The sequence below is a fragment of the Eurosta solidaginis genome, chromosome 1, assembly GCF_040869045.1.
Source record: "Eurosta solidaginis isolate ZX-2024a chromosome 1, ASM4086904v1, whole genome shotgun sequence".
NCBI lineage: Eukaryota > Metazoa > Arthropoda > Insecta > Diptera > Tephritidae > Eurosta > Eurosta solidaginis.
Genome location: NC_090319.1, coordinates 169,854,634 through 169,877,191, shown reverse-complemented (window position 1 = coordinate 169,877,191; position 22,558 = coordinate 169,854,634). Strand labels below are relative to the sequence as shown.

Sequence of the window (22,558 nt, the reverse complement as noted above, 5' to 3'; positions counted from 1 at the left end):
TGGGTGGCGTAAGCCAAAAAAAATATTATCTCTCATATATTTTCGCAAGAAAAAAAAACATTTTATTGAAATAAAAATTAAGGGCCATAAGTAAAAACGAAGAAAAAACGGATTTAGCACGCATCCATACGATGTGGCTGGTGCTTTAGCGCCTCTAGTACATCCCTGCAAAAACGCTCTCGTCACTCCACGTCATTTGACTAGTCATTTTACCAGGTCATAGGTTATATTCCTAGTCACACTTGCATGGGCGTGATTGGGTTTTGTGACCAAATTTTGTAGGGATTTTATAATTTATTTTATGTCGGTAGCTGTCGCCGAAGTAGTCCTAAAGATTTATTTTGATTTGTGGTGAACTTTGTTTTCACAACAAGTGGCCTGCCACCACACGGAACGGTTTCAAACCTGGCTGAAAAGGTATTAAAAAGTTGCACTTCCACCATTCAACATTATTTTTGACGTGTATTGTCGATAATGTTGGATTAAGTATTTTAAATCTCGACCAAATGAATGATTGGTCGAGATATGTAATACGCGACATGTGTGGCGTATTGTGCTCGATATGTCGTGCGGCATGTAATACGTGACGTGTAGTGCGCGAGATGATTGCTGCGCATGAGGCCTAATGTCGGTGTTGCCATGCATTGACTGTCAGAAGTAAAGTGTAGACATTTGACATTTGCTACAATTTTTTCATTTCCTGAATGAAAAAAAAATCATTGAGATAAAACACGCGGTGGTGAGTAAATTTCTATAATGCGTAATATGGTTTTTTATTAATTTATTTCTCTTTTTCTTTCCAGGTATCCAGTGCTGTTGAAGGTGTCATGGTACAACATGCAATTAAAACAAGCGGCTGAGCCATTATATCGTGAACAAAGCGTTGAGGCACAAAAAAACGTTTAAGGTGACGTATCGTTTTCTCTAAACGCTGCCAAAATGAAGTCCAAGGGAGATTTGACGGAATACGACGTGCTTAGCCGCAAATTGCCAACCGAGAAGGAGCCACAAACTCCACTGTACGAAATGCGTATCTTTGCCCCGGATAACATTGTGGCCAAATCGCGTTTTTTGGTACTTCTTGCGTTAATTGAAAAAGTTCAAAAAAAGTTCATTTGCACATTTCAGGTATGGCTGCCGATCAAGAGCCAATTAATAACAGCGATACAGAAACCGAAAGTACTGAAGATGAAATCGAGCCCAAGTTTAAATATCATCGTATTGCCAATGATTTGCGTAAAATGCTTAATACAGATGTGGTTACATGTAGTGCGGCGCACCCAAAGTTTTTGATGTTTGGCACTTTTCTGGGTCGTATTTATTTATTTGACCATCAAGGTAATACAGTGACTTCACATCTCTCGGGGGATAAACCAAACGAATTTTCACACACTGTCGCTGTCAATAATATAGATGTTGACGCAAAGGCCGAGTACATAGCTACTTGTTCTGATGATGGCAAGGTAAATATAACTGGCATATTCAGCGATGAAAATAATCAAAATTTAAGTTTTGGTAAATCAATAAAAGCCGTCGCTTTGGATCCGGATCCTAAAATAACGGCTGGATAACGATTTGTTGTAGGTGACGATAAACTAACGCTTTATGAGAAAAATTTCCTTAAAAAACTTAAATCAACTGTTTTATATAGCGCCGAAGGCTACGTTCTATCAGTATGTTGGAATGGATCCTTTATAGCATGGGCCAGTTATCTAGGCGTACGTGTTTATGATTTAAATGAAAAATGTTCACTTGGCCTCATGAAATGGGAAGAACCAACTAACGCACGCTTGGAGAATTTTCGTTGTAATTTTCGCTGGTCAAATGCAACTACGTTGCTTATAGGTTGGGTCGATACAATACGCATCTGTGTTATACGTAGACGAAATTCAGTTGAAGTTGCTTCCAGAGAATTGCCCGGTTATATAGTAGACCCAATATCAACTTTTCAAACAAACTTCTATATTTCTGAATTGGCGCCACTTACATCCAACCAATTGGTGGTATTGGGTTGCCCGAAAGAAAAGGATGCAGAGCGTACGTCATTGAGACCAGTTCTTTGCGTTATGGAACATAAACTGAATTCTTGTGAGGAGATTTGTACTGACAATCTTTCATTGCGTGGTTATCAGGAATATACGGTTAATGATTATAGTTTGGGTTGTATCATTGATGAAAATCGGTACTTCATTGTTGCACCAAAGGATATAGTTGTTGCTAGCCTATATGAAACAGAGGACAGAGTTAAATGGTTGATCGACCATCGTAAATTTGAAGAGGCAATGGAAGTTATATCAACACATGGCGGTAGCACATCATTGCTGTCTGTGGCCAAATTGTACATAAATCATCCACTCGCACAGAAGCAGTACGACGAAGCTGCGGAATTATGTCTGCGCGTATTGGGCAATAAAAATCACTTTGGGAGGAGGAAGTTTTCAAATTTGTTAGGTGCCAACAATTACGTTCAGTTAGCGCTTATCCACCTACCGCCGATGATTGTAAGCTTGATCCACATGTGTACGAGGTGGTACTATATGAGTATTTAAAATACGATGCCAAAGGATTTTTGAATCTTATCAAGGAATGGCCATCACATTTATACAATTGCACTGCGGTCATTAATGCAATTCATGACAATTTTCGTAAGCGCGACTATGAAAGTGCATTAAGAATGTACTTAAAGTTACAAAATGCCGACGTATTTTAAATGATACGACGTTATGATCGTTATGATGCAATACATAAAATGATTATACCACTCATACAGTTAGATCGGGAGCGTGCCTTTAAGATTTTATTTGAAAAAAATAAAATTTCACCAGAAATTGTTGTACAACAATTGGAACAAAATCAAGAGTATTTATATTGGTATTTGGATGAATTGGATAAATTTGATAAAAGTGGCAAATACCATTGGAAATTAGTGAATTTATATGCAAAATACGAACGTGAAAAACTATTACCATTTTTAAAAGAATCAAATCACTATCCAATGCAAGAAGCATTAGACGTATGTAAGCGGGAATTATTCTATCCTGAAATGGTGTATTTGTTGGGTCAAATGGGTAATCCGATAGGAGCATTAAATATTATTATAGAGAAGATAAAAAATATTGAAATGGCTATTGAGTTTTGTAAAGAGCATAACGACTCGGACTTATGGAATATATTGATTGATGAGTCTGTTAAAGATCCGGGAATTGTATTGAAACTGCTGGATGGCATAGTTGACTATGTGGATCCAGTCGCAGTTGTTGAAAAAATCAAGCTTGGTCAAAGTATACCAGGCTTACGAAATGCTGTAGTAAAGCTTTTGTGGGATTATCGTTTGCAGGTGAAAATTCGTAAAAGCATGCAAAAAGTACAATTTGAATTCTATTATAAGCAACATGAAAAAGTAGTAAATACACAAAATCGTGGCCGTTATGCTTCGGCCTCCGAGTATTGTTTGAAATGTCATCGATCGATTATTAGTACGAACGAAAATATGGCACCGCTTAAAGATATTATTATTTTCCTATGCGGACATGCATATCATCATAATTGTGCACCTGGCGCCTTGGATACTGATCACTGCGAATTTTGCAATCCCAGCGATTTTGATAAAAATTAAGGTGACGACTTTTTACTACTGCTGAATTAGATAAAAAAAAGACCATCGGTGAAATTGTATCGCCGAAACAGGTGTATGAGACTTCTCCAACCAAGATAAAGAGCTTCGGCATTTGGTTGCGTTATGATTCGCGTTCTGGTGCGCACATCATGTACCGCGAGTATCGTGATTTGAACGTTGGTGGTGCAGTTACACAATGTTATCGTGATATGGGTGCTCGTCATCGTGCGCGAGCTCATTCAATTCAAATAATGAAGGTTGAGTCAATCCCAGCCCGGTCTGTCCTACATTTGCCGGTGGATATCACACAAAGGAAGCGTAGGTGTGTATAAAATTACATCTTGGAGGTACTGAAGGCTTATTAATATAATTATATTCTTTTTTTTCTGAGGGAAGATTGTGTAATCAACATGGCTAACTCATACAACTCTTTCGCTATTGCCCGACGATGGCAACGTACCAACGTCAGAAGCTGCAGCGCTGCATTATGATATACAAGGAGCGGTCGAAGAGGGACGCTATTATATGGATATCGATCAGGTGAGTAATAGTAAATTAAGATTCGAAATCTCTCGCGGCAATGAGCCATAATGTTGCTCAGATACGCCATCATCTCGTTGCAAGGATCCTGAGCCAGATTAATTTGTTGATTTTTTGCCTTTTACATGCTCTCTACGCATAACTTTTTTCCAAAAAATAGAAAATAACCATGAATTTAAATAAAATGGCCCAAGTCGGGCATGCTTCAAATTGACCTCAAGTTGTTAAGTTACCCGAGATGGGTGCAGCTTTTCTTCTTTTCAAAAATTCTTTATCCCGATTTGCTGAAAGAGTAAACGAAGTCCGCGATGCCAAATTCTTTAGTAGGCTCCAGGTTTAGCTACTCTCTTGAAATAAATTCACAAAGCATACTTAAGTTGAAGATAGATGTACGTATGAGTAGGGTTTGAAAATGCATTTTATTTAAAAAAAACTGTAAAATAGCGTCTGAAATGTTGATTTTGATGCTTAATACTTCAACACCCAAGTCTCCCGGTTCTAGTATGTTCCAAATAGTTTGCCAAATTTCTTTGGTTGGAATGCAATGCGCAAAGGATAGTGTGCAGAAATCTGAGTTAATACCCTTTTGTGTTAGTCACTTTATTTTAGTTTAATGTTCCGCTTTTAATTGTCTTATGTGGAAAATATTAGGATATTCAAACTGAGATTCGGACCTGTTCTCCGGAATCGAAAGTATTTAGCCCATTAAGCACAGATCCTTACATTATTTTCCCCACAAATAAGTTTTATTAAGTTATTCATTTTATTTGGAAAATTTATTACAACGTTTTGCCGGAATATTTCTTTATTTAGTATAATAAATCTCAACTTGAAAACTCCTATCAAAAAATTGTCCCACCCAAGCAAAGCGATTCCGGTCGAAAGCAAGGTGACGTGTTCTCAATTTCGATCGATCGATTCTTTAGCGTTTTTTTTTTTTTTTTTTTTTTTTTTTTTTTTATGCAAAATTGCAATTGTCTTGTTGCCTCTGCATTTCCGAAAACCATTGGTGCTGGCATTTTGTTCAAATTTTTGCACAATTTTAATTTAACCAAAACCAAAATAAATAAAAACAGCTGTTTCGCTTTATTATCGACTCGATATGAAAAACGATACGAAATCAGCTTCGAATCGATTTGTTTAAATCGGAACTGAGAACACCAAAAAGAAATCGACTCGGAATCAACCCCGCCTGACCTTTCAAAGCGAGTCGGAATCCAGAACAGGCCGGATTGCTATTCAGAACACCACCTTGTGTTTCTTACAGCCAACCCAATATAAACGCACGCAAGTAATTTTCTGTCAAAAAATGTCTCATGTACATACAAGTTACATGAGAGCAACCCAAGCTGAATTTGCTGCGTGAAAAACTAACTCGATTTCCAATTTTTGTTCTGCGTAACATTTAGATTCGACGTTTGCACACATGCTTTACATTGTCGCAACGCATGCTTCTTTGGGTTAGGGCAAAGAACGCCGTGCGGTTTTATTGGGTCGGCTCGTTCAACATTTATTTGCACTTTTACACCTTTACGACGTGCATCTTAATTTTATATTCGAAAATACTTTTAATTCAATTGTATTCTGGGGCAGATAGTGAGTCTGCGTTAGGTTGTGTTGGCCTCGTTCGGGGGAACGAGAGCTGGGTGATTTGTGTGTTGGCCTCGTTCGGGGTGAACGAGAGCTGGGTTTTTTGGGATAAAGGAATATGGACTATTAAAGTTCATTTTCGTTGTCGTTGGGCGGAAGTAGTACCAGTTTCGCTATTGGTCTTGTAATTTGTCCCTTAATTGTATTGACGTCAACAACACGTACACGGTTATCGGAACCTGGATGTGTGTTGACGACTCTCCCCATTCTCCACTCGTTTGGTTGTAGGCTGTCCTCTTTTATGACGACTAGGTCCCCGGGTTTTACGTTGGATTGTGGATGTTTCCATTTATACCTTTTCTGGATCTCGGTGAGATATTCCGATTTCCATCTTTTGCAAAAGGTTTGATGAAGGGCTTTCATCTTTTGCCATCGGTTTACAATGGAGGCAGGGTTTTCACTACAGTCGAGTTCAGGTGGAGCTAAAAGATGCCCGCCTACGAGGAAATGGCCTGGAGTAAGCGGCTCCAGGTCGGAAGGGTCGTTGGATGAGGGACTTAGAGGTCTCGAGTTGAGGCAGGCCTCAATTCGACATAAGAGGGTTGTAAACTCTTCGAGAGTATATTTATGATCGGACGCGAGCTTTTTAAAGTGGGTCTTAAAACTTTTTACCCCCGCTTCCCACAAACCTCCCATGTGAGGAGCGCTTGGCGGTATAAAATGCCATTCTATAATGTGATGGCTATATTTAGTCAACGTTCCGTCCCTTGCTTCACGCAGAAATGCTTTAAACTCGGATCGTAAAGATCGAGAAGCTCCGACAAAGTTAGTACCATTGTCGGAGTAAACGTTTTTTGGACAGCCCCGTCTGGATACGAATCTGGCGAAGGCAGCTAGGAAGGACCCGGAACTAAGGTCGTTTGTCGCTTCTAGATGGATGGCTTTCGTCGAAAAGCAGACAAACAGGCAGACGTATCCTTTCGAAATTCGACATCCCCTCCCTCTGTAGGATTTTATATCGAATGGTCCCGCGAAATCTACCCCAGTGTTAGTGAAGGCCCTAGTAAAGGTGGTGCGCTCTTTCGGAAGGATCCCCATAAGTTGCGTTTGTGTCCGCTTCCTGTAAATAGTGCAGACTTTACAGTTGTGGATAACCGACCTTACCATGACTTTAACGCGTGGGATCCAGTACTGAGTGCGGATATGACGTAGCATCAGCTGGTTCCCTCCATGCAGGGTGGTCTCATGAGAGGATTGGACGATAAGTCTGGATAACCTGCAAGTATAAGGAAGAATAATGGGATGACTTTCATTATGGGACATGTCTTTCGATGCCCCAGTCCGCCCCCCAGTTCGAATGATGCCTTCTTCATCTATATATGGGTTCAGGGGTAGAATCTCACTCTTCCCATTTATTAGATTTCCTGACTTCAAGTTTGCGTACTCTTCTTGATAATGTTGCCTCTGGCATATTGTTATCAATCTTCGCGTTGTTTTTTCTATTTCGTCAGGAGCGATCGCATGAGAATCCCTTTTCACGGAGGCTTTAGTTTTTGGGTGCGTATTCTGGAAAAACCGAAGAATATAGGATATAACCCGCAAAGCCCTTGGTAAATCGGAAAACCTATCCAGAATGTCAAAGTTATTTTTCACCAAAGTTGTATGAACTTTCACCCTCTTTTCCTCCATATTCGTATTGTAATCTTCTTCTTGTGTTGGCCAATTTTCGTTGTCTTCTTGTAACCAAGAAGGTCCCTGCCACCACAAAGAATTGTTGATTAGGTCCGAAGCGTAGAGGCCTCTGCTCGCCAAATCTGCAGGATTTGACGCGGAGTCTACGTGCCGCCATACTTTGTCTCCTACTTTATCGATGATTTTCGTTATTCTATGTGCCACAAACGTTGACCACGAACATGGTGGTTTTCGGATCCACGCCAGTACTATAGTCGAATCTGTCCAAAGGGTTACTTTAATGTTTGAAAGTTGCATATTTTCTATGGCCGACTCTATAATTTCTGCAAGTAGGACTGCGCCGCAGAGTTCCAGTCGTGGCAATGATATGGTTTTGACCGGGGCTACTCTCGTTTTGGCCATCAACAGGTTGGTGAAGACTTGATCCTTTGTTTGTACCCTCAGGAAAACAGTGGCGGCATATGCTTTTTCCGAGGCATCGCTGAATCCATGTATTTCGACATTGTCCTTCAATGTGTAGTGAACCCATCGCGGTATGCGTATATCGTTGATCTTTTCGTAGTCCGTCATGAACGATTGCCACCGATGTAGAGTAGTTTCAGACACATCTTCATCCCAGCCTGTCCCTTCCAACCAAATATTTTGCATTATTATTTTGGCTACAATTACGACTGGTGCCAGCCAGCCAAGAGGGTCGAAAAGTTTTGCGATCGCAGAAAGTATTGACCTTTTTGTTACGGCGTGGTTATTGTCAAAGGGTTTCGCTGTGAAGTAAAAGTAGTCGAAATGGGCGTTCCACCTGATACCGAGTGCTTTTACCATGCTGGTGTCTTCAAACTCAAGAAAATCCTCACTTAATAGGTGTTGCTTCGGTATACCCTGTAGGATTTTCTTGCAGTTGGACGTCCATTTTCGCAATGGGAAACCTGCCGATTGCAATGCCAATGATATTTCGTCCCTTGCCTTGATTGCAATTTCGATGCTGTGTCCACCGGCGAGTACGTCATCAACGTACATGCAATTTCGCAGTATATCTGCTGCCATTGGATGCGATGCCTCCACGTCATCAGCTAGTTGGTGCAGCGTTCGAATCGCAAGATACGGAGCACAATTAACCCCAAAGGTTACCGTTTTCAATTCATAAATGTTAATTGGGTTTTTGGGGCATTTGCGAAATATGATTCGCTGATATTTTGTTTGGTCTTCATTGACCCATATTTGGCGATACATTTTCTCTATGTCGCTGTTAAATACGTATTTGAACAGCCACCAACGTAGTATAAGAACAGTCAGGTCGGATTGAAGAATCGGACCTGGATATAAGGCATCATTTAGACTTTTGCCATTAGTGGTAGGACAAGATCTTCTTAATATCGCATATAAGGTCCTTTCAAGTGTATTGTGCGAAAGATTGAAGCCCACCGTGAACCGGCTGATTGGACCTTATCAGTGCGGCTTCAGACCTGGTAAATCTACCATCGACCAGATTTTCACAATGCGCCAAATCTTGGAAAAAACCCGTGAAAAGAGAATCGACACACATCACCTCTTTGTCGACTTTAAAGCCGCCTTCGACAGCACGAAAAGGAGCTGCCTATATGCCGCTATGTCTGAATTTGGTTTCCCCGCAAAACTTATACGGCTGTGCAAAATGACGTTGAGCAACACCATCAGCTCAGTCAGAATTGGGAAGGACCTCTCCGAGCCGTTCGAAACTAAACGAGGTTTCAGACAGGGTGACCCCCTATCGTGCGATTTCTTTAATTTGATGCTGGAGAAAATTATACTAGCTGCAGAACTTAACCGCACTGGAACAATATACTATAAAAGCGTGCAATTACTGGCATATGCTGATGACATTGATATCATCGGCCTAAACACCCGCGCTGTAAGTTCTGCTTACTCCAAGCTGGAAAAAGAAGCGGTAAAGATGGGTTTGATGGTGAATGAGGACAAAACGAAGTACCTGCTGTCATCGAGCAAAGAGTCAGCGCATATGCGCTTTGGCAACCACGCTACTGTTGGCAGCCATAATTTCGAAATAGTAAAAGACTTCGTTTATTTGGGAACCAGCATCAACATTAGCAACAACATCAGCACTGAAATCCAGCGAAGAATCAATCTTGCCAATAAATGCTACTTTGGACTAGGTAGGCAATTGAAAAGTAAAGTCCTCTCTCGGCGAACGAAAATCATACTCTACAAGTCACTTATCGTACCCGTCCTGCTATATGGGGCAGAAGCATGGACCATGACAACAGCAGATGAAGCGGCTTTGGGAGTGTTCGAGAGAAAAGTTCTTCGAAAGATTTATGGACCTCTACGCGTTGGCGATGGCGAGTACCGAAGAAGATTTAATGATGAGCTGTACGAGCTATACGCAGACATCAACATAGTCCAGCGAATTAAAACGCAGCGGCTGCGCTGGCTAGGCCATGTTATGCGAATGAAAGATGATGCTCCGGCCAAGAAAGTGTTTCTATCGGAACCCGCCTATGGAAGCAGAGGTAGAGGGCGGCCCCCACTCCGTTGGAAGGACCAGGTGGAAAACGATTTAAACTCCCTTGGTGTGACCAATTGGCGCCGGTTGGCGGAGCGAAGGAGCGACTGGCGCGCCTTGTTGGACGGCCATAACCGTTTAGACGGTTAAGCGCCAATTAAGTAAGTAAGTAAGGTAGGACAAGATGCATTAAATACGACTCTGACTTTTGTCGTTGTACTTCCCTCCTTTATAACAGCATGGTGAGGTAGGAAGTAACAGTCATTTGAGTCTGGCGAAATATTGCCTATTTGTTTCATGTGCCCTAAAGTTTCATATTCGGATACAACTCTATTGTATTCCGTTTGAAGGACTGGGTTTTTCGCAAGTCGTGTCTCGTTGCGATAGAATTGAGAGCACGCACTTCTTAATGAGGGGCCTAAGTTAAACTCTTTCCTAAAGGGTAAGGAGACTACGTATTTGCCATCGTTGTTCCGAACTGTTGTGGATTTGTATAGCTCCTCGCAGTAAGTGTCATCGTTATTGATGCTCCTTTTCTTTGGAATTTCCTCTATCTCCCAAAAAGCCGCCAATTGTTTATCTAAAGTGACCTCATTGAAATATGAAACTAGGGTCTTATTTGTATCAACCGCATCTGTCCGGCCTGTCAAAATCCAGCCGAACACCGTTTCCTGTGCTATTAATGTGTTTAGCACGTCCTTCCTGATACCGCCTAGCATAATTTGGGGGTATATGTCTCCGCCCAGAATTAAGTCGACTGGCTCATTGACAAAGAATCTTTTGTCAGCCAGTACTAAGTCAGGGAATGCTTGCCTAGTCATTGCATTTATTCGGCAAGTTGGAAGATTCCCTGTCAGTTGTGGTAAAACCAGCATGATCGTATTGATCTCGATTAATGGGTCGGTTGGTGACCGCAGTTGTATGTTGCACGCTTCTTTTACTTGTGCAGACATTGTATTATTGATGCCCGAAACTTGGGCATGCAGGTGTTTGGATGGCAGATTAATTCTGCGCTTTAGTTTCTCGGTAATGAATGAACATTCAGATCCCGAGTCTATTAGGGCTCTCGCCGAATAGTCAACACCATTAAAATGAATCTTGACCTGAGCTGTCCCTAGTAATACCCCTTTATTTGTGTTTGCGAAACATGAGTTCACATTATTAATCGGAGCGTTTTCTCTTTCAGCATTGCGTCGTATTTGAACTTCCCGTGAGGTAGATGCTCCGATAGTGTCGGAAGTATTTGTTGGTTTTGGCTGATTCGAAATATGAAGCAGCGTATGATGTCTTAAATGACATGTGGCACAGTTCATTTGGCTGGTGCACCTTGTCACCGAATGGCCAGCAGAAAGGCAGTTTATACACCCACGGCTGCTCTTAATTTGTTCAAACCGTTTATTGGGTGTTAAACGTAAGAACTTTTCACACTTTGAAATTCGATGTGCAGGACTTTTGCACATCTTACACGTAGGTTTGGCTGTTGTTGCACTTGCCTGGTAGGACCCTAATCGTTTCGACGATGTATCTGCCGAGGAACGAGAAGCATGTGGCTTAGAGGGTTTTGAAACCGTATCCCCTCTTATATCTACCACAGTTTCCAACGTTTGGAATCTGCTGGATAAGAATTTATCCATATCTGCCCATTTGAAATTTCTGTTTTATTTTCTATGGTTTGTTCCCATAGAGCCAGTGTGGTTTCTGGCAGTTTTGTGGAGCACAAATATGTTAGAATTGCATCCCAGTTTGATATGTCAATCTTGTGACATTGAAGCGCTGAGATACAATTGTTTATTTCACGTTGCAGTTTTTTAATGGAGCTACCGCATTCGCTCTCAACTGCTTTTAAACTAAAAAGAATTTTTAATTGGGCATTGACCAAGATACGTTTGTTTTCGTATCGGTCACATAAATTTTTCCACGCTGTATCGAAACCGTCTGTTGTTAAGGAACACCGTTCCACTATCTCTTTGGCCTCCCCTTGAGTTTTTTGCCTTAAATAGTATAGTTTTTGCACTGCATGGAGTTTACTATTATTAATATATATGGCAGTGAACATGTCCCTAAAAGACGGCCATGAAATATAGTCACCTTTGAAAATATCCGTATCACATGCTGGCAGGCGCATGTGATATTCCATATTATCTGAGACATCTACTTTCTTATCTTTCTTTTCAAAATTTTCCAAAAGCTCAGCTATTGCCGCCTGACACTTTAGGAAGCTGAAATAGCACATTTTATGCTTCTTCTTGATAGCCGATAAGTCCTTTGAATCAAGCTCTGATGAACCTAAGAGCTTTTCGTATGTCACCTTCGTAGCTTCCCACAGAGTTTTTAACTCATCCCTTTGGTATATTAGGGAGTGTTTACTGTGTTGTGAAGGTGACATGTCGTTGAAGTCATTTTCATACTCCGTCACTACATCTGCTTGGCGTGTATAGGTATCCATTATATGAAAATTTATTGAAGTATTAATTGATTAATTGCCTTTGCAGAGAGTATTGAGTGAAAATGAACTGAAACGAAGGACTGTGTTTGAGAGAGATCTCTCGAGGAAGTGGCCTCGAAGCTTGCGAGAAAGCTAGGAATTAATTTAAAGAATGTGCAATTTTCGTGGTGGCAACGGCGCGCACCCACGTAATTATTCAAAGAATGCTCTAATGCAGATGTGTCAATGACTTGTGTAAGCCAATAAGTAATGGCTAGTGAAGAAAGTGGTGTTAGTGAAAAAATAAAGAAATGTATGAACGTTCGTTATGGACTTTTTGGTAATTTAACCAAGGGCTGTGATCTTTTGTATGACAAAAATTAGATCAGTCAAAAACTGATTTGTGTATTGCCGCAAGTGAAAAATAAAAATAATTCAATTTTTTAAAAAATTGAACAGGAAATAAGCCTTTTGGCCACCCAAACAACAACAACAATATATGTGTATGTAACCAAGTGCACTTTGTACTATAGCACCAAACTAAATTGCAAACGTATTGCCCGTGTAAATAAGTGCAAGTGATTTTTATGTGGGAGAAAATTTTATTTAATTAAATGTGCGCCTAAAATAAATTTACAGGTTTCTGAATAAGCAACCTTAACAAATCGAATTTTTGTGCAGTGGATTAAATTAATTTTTTCAGATAAATCCTGCAAAGGTGAAAATCGAAAAGTGACGCAAATCGGTGTTTGAGGTTATGTTAACCTTTTAGAGCAGTGTTGTGCTACCTTGAGCTGTGTCCGGAAAATCTTACCGCTGGTGGGGGATAGTTCCGGATAGTCACAAGGCGTGTTGCACAAACTTTGAATAACTGCGTTAAGCGCCTTTTTTCAAATTTTTGCACAAGATGAGACTTCTCACTTCACGGAAAAAAAACAAAATCACTTGCACTATTACATATAAAAAAGTCACTTTGTAATTTGTAATTTTATTTTGTGAAATTTTATTAAAAGTGAAAAGGAAAACCCTACCTAGCACGGAATACTTTCAACCACGTACCTTTATTAATTCGTTGATCCGGAGTACTCGAATGTGAATTAAATTTTGTTGTTGGATGTTTCCAAAATGTACCACCAAAATGTACCACCAAAATTTATCAGTTGTTGTATATTGGATATAAATCGCTGGTATCACCAAGAAAGTTGTATTATTTGCTGTTGAAATTTTTGGTTTTTCCTGTGTATTATCACTTCCTTGCTTTAATGCCTAGAGAGTTGAGTGGACTGTAATTGTGTGACTGGTTCTCTTTACCGGCGCGGTAAGGACCATGAACAAATGCGTGGTGGCAACGGCGCGCACCCACGTATTTGTTAAAGATTAGGTTAAGGCGAAAAAAAAAGGAAGAAAATAAAAACACCAAAAGGATTTCGTATTAATAAAAGAATTCACAAAGTGCTTTTATTTATATAAATACAACAAGTGTTAAGAAAAGGTTTAACAAATGTTGTGGAAAATGATATATATGTGAAAATAATTTTGAAAAGTTGAACTTACGTGAACGGGCGATTACGTGTTCCTTTGCTGGCTGCTGGATTAAAAGAGGACGAGACTCTTTTCCACATGAGCCGATGAACCCACGATACAGCCACTTCGTTGGGTTTCCCGGCAACAAAGTTGCTGTACCACGGGCTCACAGCGGTAAACGTCTAAGACACATACGTACTACCACTCACACATGCCTGTGTGTATATCACAAGAATATGCGGGTGGTAGTAACGAAGAAAATAAAACAAAGAAAGTTATGTTACGAGGGGGGGGGAGATATATTTAGGCCTCTGGCCTAAACAATATAAAATAACTGCTTACCGAAACTCACTAGTGGGTTCGGTTCGACCTGAACTTAGGCTTCCTTACTTGTTTTCCCTTAAAATTTAAGATAAATATAAATAATATAAAATATAAATAAAAAGTCGGTAAATTTGTATGAGCTCGCCTTAAACTTGATTAACCTACTCTTGCACTCGCTCGTTTAACAATATGTACTCAAATGGTCGTGTGTACTTTTAGCTTGAAACAGGCACTCAAAACCTTACACTGATAGTGAAGAAAATCAAATATATTAAAGTGCCACCGATAGTTTCGCAGCTTTAGAGATACACATAGTTCTCAAACCAGATGCAAATTTCGTTAACCATTTCCTCACGGCTGATAGTTCCCCATATGGTTGATAGAATTGCAGTATGAAAATTTTATTGGGTAGCCTGCGGAGTCATAAGTGGGTTCAGCGATTCTAATATCTAGGAAATTTCTGAATACATAGTTTTAACGCCTTACATTTCTCATTTTCCATAAAATTGCATTAATTTTTTACATGTCCAGGAACTTGAAAAATTGTCAAATATCAATGCAGTTTTTCGGAGAATCGAGTTTTGCGCTTTAATATTGTTTGGCAGGCTAGAAAACTGTACACTCAGTATTCTTATAGAAATTAGTACGTGCTTTCATAATATACCTATATGGCCAACTACCAACGCGAGGAGATTGGTCATGGAAATCTGTTCCTGGCGCGGCGAGAAATAAGATATAGCTTTTTCATTAATTGTTTTCTTTATTTCTTTATTTCTTTAGGTAACGAGGAAAGAAAGAAAATTATTGAAACTATACGCTTGAAAGGAAATTATTTATATAACACAAACAGAATTTACAATAAAACAGGGGAGCTGCTTGTATCTCGACGACCTAAAAAAAATAGATCCGCAGCTCTTTATAAAACCTGTCACCACTGCAAAGGAGTTTTTTCGCTTAGTAGTATTAGAAGGCATTGCCAAAGTTGTATGGGCGCTTCGGCGAAAGGAGTACGTTCCAACACTGTTCTTTCCAGGCGTATTGAAGGACGGTTGCATAGTAAGGCCAATCAAAGACTTGTCAAAGTAATGGCAGTTTTGAGAGAAGATGATATTGTAAGATTGGTTAGGTATGATGACCTATTGATTGAATTTGGAAATTGTCTTTGTGAAAAATACTATAAACAGCAGCAAGAAGAAATGATCCGAAAGGGTTCGGTCGCCTTCTTGCAACAATGCGAGACATTGACAAAGATATCACAGATTTTAAATCAATCTATCATCCGCGACTCTATAGAACTATGGTAGAGGCTGTAAGAAAAATATCGGGCTTCGATCCACTCACTGGTGTACATCAGGCTCCCTCACTGGCCACTTCTATTGGCACCTACATTAAAGCAGTCGGTGACTTACTTAAACTATATTATGTGGAAAACACAGACGAAGAAAAAGAAAAAATTGTGGACAAATATCTATTTCTCCACAAAATTCAATACAGCCAAGTCATAAATAGGGTCGCACGTGAGGATCAATCCGAAAAACATCGTCAACACATAAAACCATTGCCCACAACCAGCGACATTAAAAAACTAACTATTTATGTTAAAAATAAAATGATTAGTTCTTACGAATTATTACAAGAACAGTACACTTATCAGAGCTGGCTCAGTCTTCTTCAATATACCTTGATTTCAATTCAGACCTTTAATCGTCGTCGGGCGGGTGAAATTGAAAGAGCGTTGATTGCAGACTTAAAGTCCAGGGAAAGAATATCAGAAACCGAAAATACTGAGATGTATGAGAAATTGTCCGCAGCAGATAAAAATTTAGCACAACATTTTTCAAGATTTATAATAACAGGAAAATTGGGACGTGATATCCCGGTTCTGCTTGATCCCGACATGGAAAAATCAATCAATTTGATTTTGTTGCATAGAACCTCTACAAAAATTCCAGCAAAAAACCCTTACATTTTTGGTATTCCCGGATTTACCGACGGAAGGTTCAAATATCTGCGGGCTTGTCAGCTGATGCGCCAGTTCGCTGATGAATGTGGCGCAGAACACCCCGAAAGGTTACGTGGAACCTATTTGAGGAAGCACGTTGCCACAAGCTGTGCTGAAGAAAACATGGATGAAAACAAAATTACTGATATTGCAAATTTTATGGGCCACGGGGAGGCAATTCATCGGTCACACTATAGAAGATCTGTAGTGTCGAGAGACGTCCTTGGGGTAGCCAACGTACTTATTAAAGCACAGGGTGACGAGGATTTTAGAAACAATGTTAATGAAAACGACAGTACTTCAAAGCCTCAAGAAGAGGTATCTGTGGAGAATGAAGTAATCGATGATGAGACTCCATCAACTTCTCGAATTTCTTGTATATCTGCTTCGAATGCTGCTTCCCGAATCAAGAAAAACCGAGTTATATATTCATCTTCAGAGGAGAGCTCTTCCGATGAAAGCAGTCCAAGAAAAACTAGTACCATTACAACGCGCTTTGTCAAGCGAAAGCCTGTGAAGAAAAACGATGAAAATGAGGATATAAAAAGGAAACTCAGGTGGACAGCCGAAGAAAGAAAAGCGGCCTTCGATGCATTTGGCGAGACTATCAAAAAAAACCGACTGCCGAATACTACAGATTTGAAGAAATTTTTAATTGATAACCCAACCTGTATACGTACCGTGAACCAACTTCGAACATGGGCATCCAACGAAAAGAAAAAATATGTCCTTAAGCGTGAATAATTCTGGCAATATTTTTTAACAGAAGTTAATTTTTCTAAAGTAGAATTAAGCATAAGTTAAGAAAAGTATTTTATATCAATTTAATTAATTCACTTTTGAGGAACATACCAAGAAAGTAATGATACTGCATCATATTATCTTTATAATCTTTTGCATCAAAGTGTTCATTCAACATATCACTCATTTACTTCAATAGTGCCATAACTCAAAAAACACAATTGTTCAGGAGAGCCATCCAAAGATTTCAACTGCCATATGTTGTGTATGTAAAGGCCGGTTTTGATTTGATCTGACGTGCTCAATTTTGCACGGATCGCAAAGAATTTTTTATATACCATCGACCTTGATATTAAGTACGATTTTACGTTATTAACTCGAAAATAATTTTTTTTGAGTTGTGACACTATTGAAGTAAATGAGCGATATAGTTCTTAATTGTTATAATAAGGGTAGCTTGGTACCTACTAAACCGTTTTGTATGCCACCATTTGAATTCCTTACATGCCTTGTAGTTTGTTTAAAAGCGTATATTCGGCATGTATATTTTATTTGGAATAACAGTAGTTGATTTGCTTTAAGCAAAGAAATGCAACTGTTAGTTTGTTTTGTATTCCACCGTTTGAAATATTTATTAAAAGTATGTAGTGTGCATTTAATTTGCATACTATCCAGCAAGCACTGGGGGGAACACTTCAAGTTTTTAAAATACCGTTATATCACAATTTGATGTGCAACAGACTTCATGTACAAATTTATTAATTTAGTTGATTTGCTCTAAGCAAATAAATGCAAATATGGTTTTTTTTATAATCCACGGTTTGAATTGTTCATTAAATGTATATACAGTTTGCATTTGCATACTATCCACAAACCATTCCTGGAAAAAAAATTTCAAATATTTGAAATGTTATATCACAGTTTGGTATATAACCGATTGTATACATGTACAAATCGCGCGTGCATATGAAAAAAGACAGTAAAAAATTTTGTCGACGAAAAAAGACGGCAAACGATTTTGACGACGAAACAAGACTCCACCTTTTTCAAGTGTACTTCAGAAAGTTGCAATTGATGTTCAGAAAATTACAATTGAAGTTCAGATTTTTCAATTGAAGTTCACAAAATTGCAATTGAAGTTCAGAATTTTCAATTGAAGTTCAGAAAATTACAATTAAAGTTCAGTATTTTCAATTTGAAGTTCAGAAAATTACAATTGAAGTTCGGAATTTCCATTTGTAGTTCAGAAAATTACAATTGAAGTTCAGAATTTAAAATTGAAGTTCAGAAATTTTCATTTGAAGTTCAGAAAATTCAATTGTAGTTCAGAAACTTTCAATACGGGTTGCTTGTAGGAAAATTCTGTGAGAAATAAAAAATTTAATTTAAATGCACTTAGCTCTTTTTAATACATAGAATAAACTAATTAAGTTCATTTAATCCGAAACATGTTTTATACTGCCTTGTACTAAAGCTACAAAAAACCTGTTGGGTTCATGAAATTATTATTTAATTCTCTTATGTCTTTTATCGATAAGTTATCCTAAAACGCGCGGAGAGCGGAGTTATTCTACGGAAAATATTTACATGCTTATATACATATCAAAGGTGCCTAACTCCACTGCCGACATTTTTAGAGATTTTGCATTCCGGGGTATTTTCGGGAGATCGTGAAGTTTTGGGGTTCCCAAAATCATCCCGGAAGAATACGCACATGACTTTGGAAGACTCCCCAAAAGACCTGCAAACGGAAGACTCCAAAATTCATCTCGAAAATACCAGCAAATGACTTCTTTCCTTTCCTTTTCTTTTCTCTTCTTTTCTTTTCTCTTTTCTCTTCTTTTCTTTTCTTTTCTTTTCTCTTCTTTTCTTTTCTTTTCTTTTCTTTTTTTTCTTTTCTTTTCTTTTCTTTTCTTTTCTTTTCTTTTCTTTTCTTTTCTTTTCTTTTCTTTTCTCTTCTTTTCTTTTCTCTTCTTTTCTTTTCTTTTCTTTTCTTTTCTTTTCTTTTCTTTTCTCTTCTTTTCTTTTCTTTTCTTTTCTTTTCTCTTCTTTTCTTTTCTTTTCTCTCCTTTCCTTTTCTTTCCTTTTCTTTTCTTTTCTCCTTTTCTTTTCTTTTCTTTCCTTTTCTTTTCTTTTCTTTTCTTTTCTTTTCTTTTCTTCTCTTTTATTTTCTTTTCTTCTCTTTTCTTTTCTCTTCTTCTCTTTTCTTTTCTTTTCTCTTCTTTTCTTTTCTTTTCTTCTCTTTTCTTTTCTTTTCTTTTATTTTCTCTTCTTTTCTTTTCTTCTCTTTTCTTTTCTCTTCTCTTTTCTTTTCTTTTCTCTTCTTTTCTCTCCTTTCCTTCTCTTTTCTTTTCTTTTATTTTCTTTTCTCTTTTCTTTTCTTTTCTGTCCTTTCCTTTTCTTTCCTTTTCTTTTCTCTTCTTTTCTTTTCTTTTATTTTCTTTTCTTTTCTTTTCTTTTCTTTTTTTCTTTTCTTTTCTTTTATTTTCTCTTCTTTTCTTTTCTCTTCTTTTTTCTTTTCTCTCCTTTCCTTTTCTTTTCTTTTCTCCTTTTCTTTTCTTTTCTTTTATTTTCTCTTCTTTTCTTTTCTTCTCTTTTCTTTTCTCTTCTCTTTTCTTTTCTTTTCTTTTCTCTCCTTTCCTTCTCTTTTATTTTCTTTTCTCTTTTCTTTTCTTTTCTCTCCTTTCCTTTTCTTTCCTTTTCTTTTCTTTTCTCCTTTTCTTTTCTTTTCTTTTCTTTTATTTTCTCTTCTTTTCTTCTCTTTTATTTTCTCTTCTTCTCTTTTCTTTTTTTTTCTTTTCTTTTCTTTTCTTTTCTTTCCTTTTCTCTTCTTTTCTTTTCTTTTCTTTTATTTTCTTTTCTCTCCTTTTCTTTTCTTTTCTTTTCTTTTCTCTTCTTTTCTTTTCTTTTCTTGTCTTGTCTTGTCTTTTCTTCTCTTTTTTAGTTTTATTTTTTTAAGCGTATGGGTTGAAAGTTTTTGAACTTCAACTGAAATTTTCTAAACTTCAATTGCAACTTTCTGAACTACACCTGAAAAAGGTGTAGAATCTATATTTACTAGGAAGAAAAACGAGAATTTCTTTTTTCGTGAAACAATTTATTTGGCGACTTCTTGTCGTCAAATTTTGAATCGCGGCCTTTCTTTGTATGCACAAACAAAATGTATTAAATATTTAGTTGATTTCATCTAAGAGAAGAAATGTAAGCTTCTTTTTTTTTCATTTCACAGTTTGAAGTGTTCATTAAATGTATGCATCTACTTTGCATACTATTCAGGAAATTTTTTTATATGTTATAGTAATGGTATGTTTATACCTATTGAACCGTTTTGTATTCCACAATTTGATTTACTTAAATGTATATGCTTTGTATAGTTTGTTTAAAAGCGTATATTAGACATGTATATTTATTTAGTATAACAGTGGCGGGTGTACAAATATATTAACTGTTTGCCACTTTTACAAAAAGATACTGACAATTTTAATTTTATTTTTTGGATATTAAAAGCTATAAATGTATGCCTTGTGTATAAGTTCATTAAAATGAGATGAATAAGAATATGTACATACACTGTTGTGCAAAACAAAAGCAACAAATTTCCTTCAAATATATAATTGGTTGTGTTTCTCATGCTAATCTATTTAAGAAAACGGTTTGTTTTTTAGATATGATGTAGTTATCGACAGGTCAACTATTTATAAAATATTTACTGACTTAGAGCAGTTACATGTAAGCAGAACAACAAAAATGTGAAGTTTGCCTAGTATGGAACTGTGCAAAACAAAAGCAACGAACTCCTTTTTGAAACAGGATCTTTCTTTTTGACTACATTATTACACCTCCGACCTAAAGGTGCAACTGGGCGGCCACTCCCCATTGGTCCTTAATAGCAGAGAGTAACGATTTCGCGCTAAATAAGCTTTAACTGGGAATATTTATTTTTTATGGACCAATAGGGGTTTCTAGCGGATTCAAGGCTTTTAACTAGGTCAACGAATATAGGCCCGTTGATTCCTAAATGATAATTTATTAGCTTTGAGTATTACTTCAGGTCGTTTCCGTATTGAACAATTTCTCTCTGCCGCATATTCAACTACGTCTGCACGATTAGTTTTCGTTTAAAACTTAATTTTATAATAAAATTGGGGAGTGAAATAAACTATTTTTGAAGATGGGTCTCTCACAAGTTCCTAATTTGATTATATTGGTTCGAAATGGTTAGTTTCTCAACTCTCACTTTCATGAAGGGCCTACAAAATTTAAGTCCAAAAAGTAATAAGTAAAGAGAATTTCGAATGGTTCTTAGATCAACGCTGTTAAGAAAGTCGCGTTGGTTCATTGTGGTCCGTTCGAACGAATGTAATCAAATTATGAAAGGAACTTGTTCTTCTACCTTATTATAAAATTAAGTTCTAAACGAAAACTAATCGTGCAGACGCAGTTGAGTATGCGGCAAAGGAAAATTGTTCAATACGGAAACGACCTGAAGTAACACTCAAAGCTAATAAATTATTATCAAGGAATCAACGGGCTTATATTCTATTATTCGTTGACCTATTTAAAAGCCTTGAATCCCCATAAAACCCCTATCGGGCTATAAAAAAGGTAATGTTCCCAGATAAATCTTATTTAGCGCGAAATCGTTACTCTCTGCTATTAAGGACCAATGGGGTTTGGCCGCTAAGATCACTACATGTAAATTCTTTAGGTCAGTTAATGTTTTATAAATAGTTCACCTGTAAATGACTATATCATATTTTAGCAAAACCGTTTCCTTAAATAGATTAGCATGAGAAAGACAACCAATTATATATTTGCAAGAAATTTGTTGCTTTTGTTTTGCACAACAGTGTATGTATAATACATTTGTTTTTTTTTTTTTTTTTGAATTTTTATACTGATAAAAATTTTCGCATTATTATCTTGTTTGCTCTATAATTTTTAATTTGTGGTAAGAGCACGCTTTTACCAATTTGCTTCCAAATTGAAGAACATCTTTAAGACAGATATCATATAAAAAATCTGTATATCTGTGTTGCACCTTTTTTCGTAGTATTGAATTATTTTAGTTTATTTTGTTAAAGCAAAGAAACTACTGCAAAAATGTTTGTTTCATCACGCCAAGTGCTCATTAATTAACTTAATTTGTATACTAATATACTGGCAAATAAAAACAGAATTTTATAAAAACAAGTCTTTTTTGGTGGATCTGAAGCTCCCAATTAGACACAGGTTCAAAATCATCGCAAAAAGGCCCCGAAAAACTTTCCAAAATGCCCCGGAAGACTCCCCAAAATCATGTCGGAAAGACCCCGAATGACTCCCCAAAATTATCCAGTAAGGATCCCGAAAGGACTTCTGAAGACTACCCAAAATCATCCCGAAAGGACCCCGAATGACCCCAAAATCATCCGCAAAAGACTCCGGAAGAGTCCCCAACACTCATCTCCAAAAACATCGGAAGGACCAGGAAGAGTCGTCAAATTCAATCCCGTAAGACCACGTAAAGACACCGGGAGAAGGGCAGAAGACTCCACAAAAGACCCCGGAAGGACCCCTGTTGACTCCCCAAAATCATGCCGAAAGGTTCCGGAAAGACCCGGA

General features: G+C 37.8%; 1 long non-coding RNA gene and 1 pseudogene across 1 annotated transcript in view; one reads left to right on the top strand and one right to left on the bottom strand.

The window, feature by feature from the left end:
- LOC137239696 (uncharacterized) overlaps nt 1–22,558 on the bottom strand; it is a 98,616-nt gene that overhangs the window by 56,714 nt on the left and 19,344 nt on the right. The window lies entirely within an intron of this gene.
- Nucleotides 710–11,528, top strand: LOC137236933 (vacuolar protein sorting-associated protein 41 homolog; annotated as a pseudogene).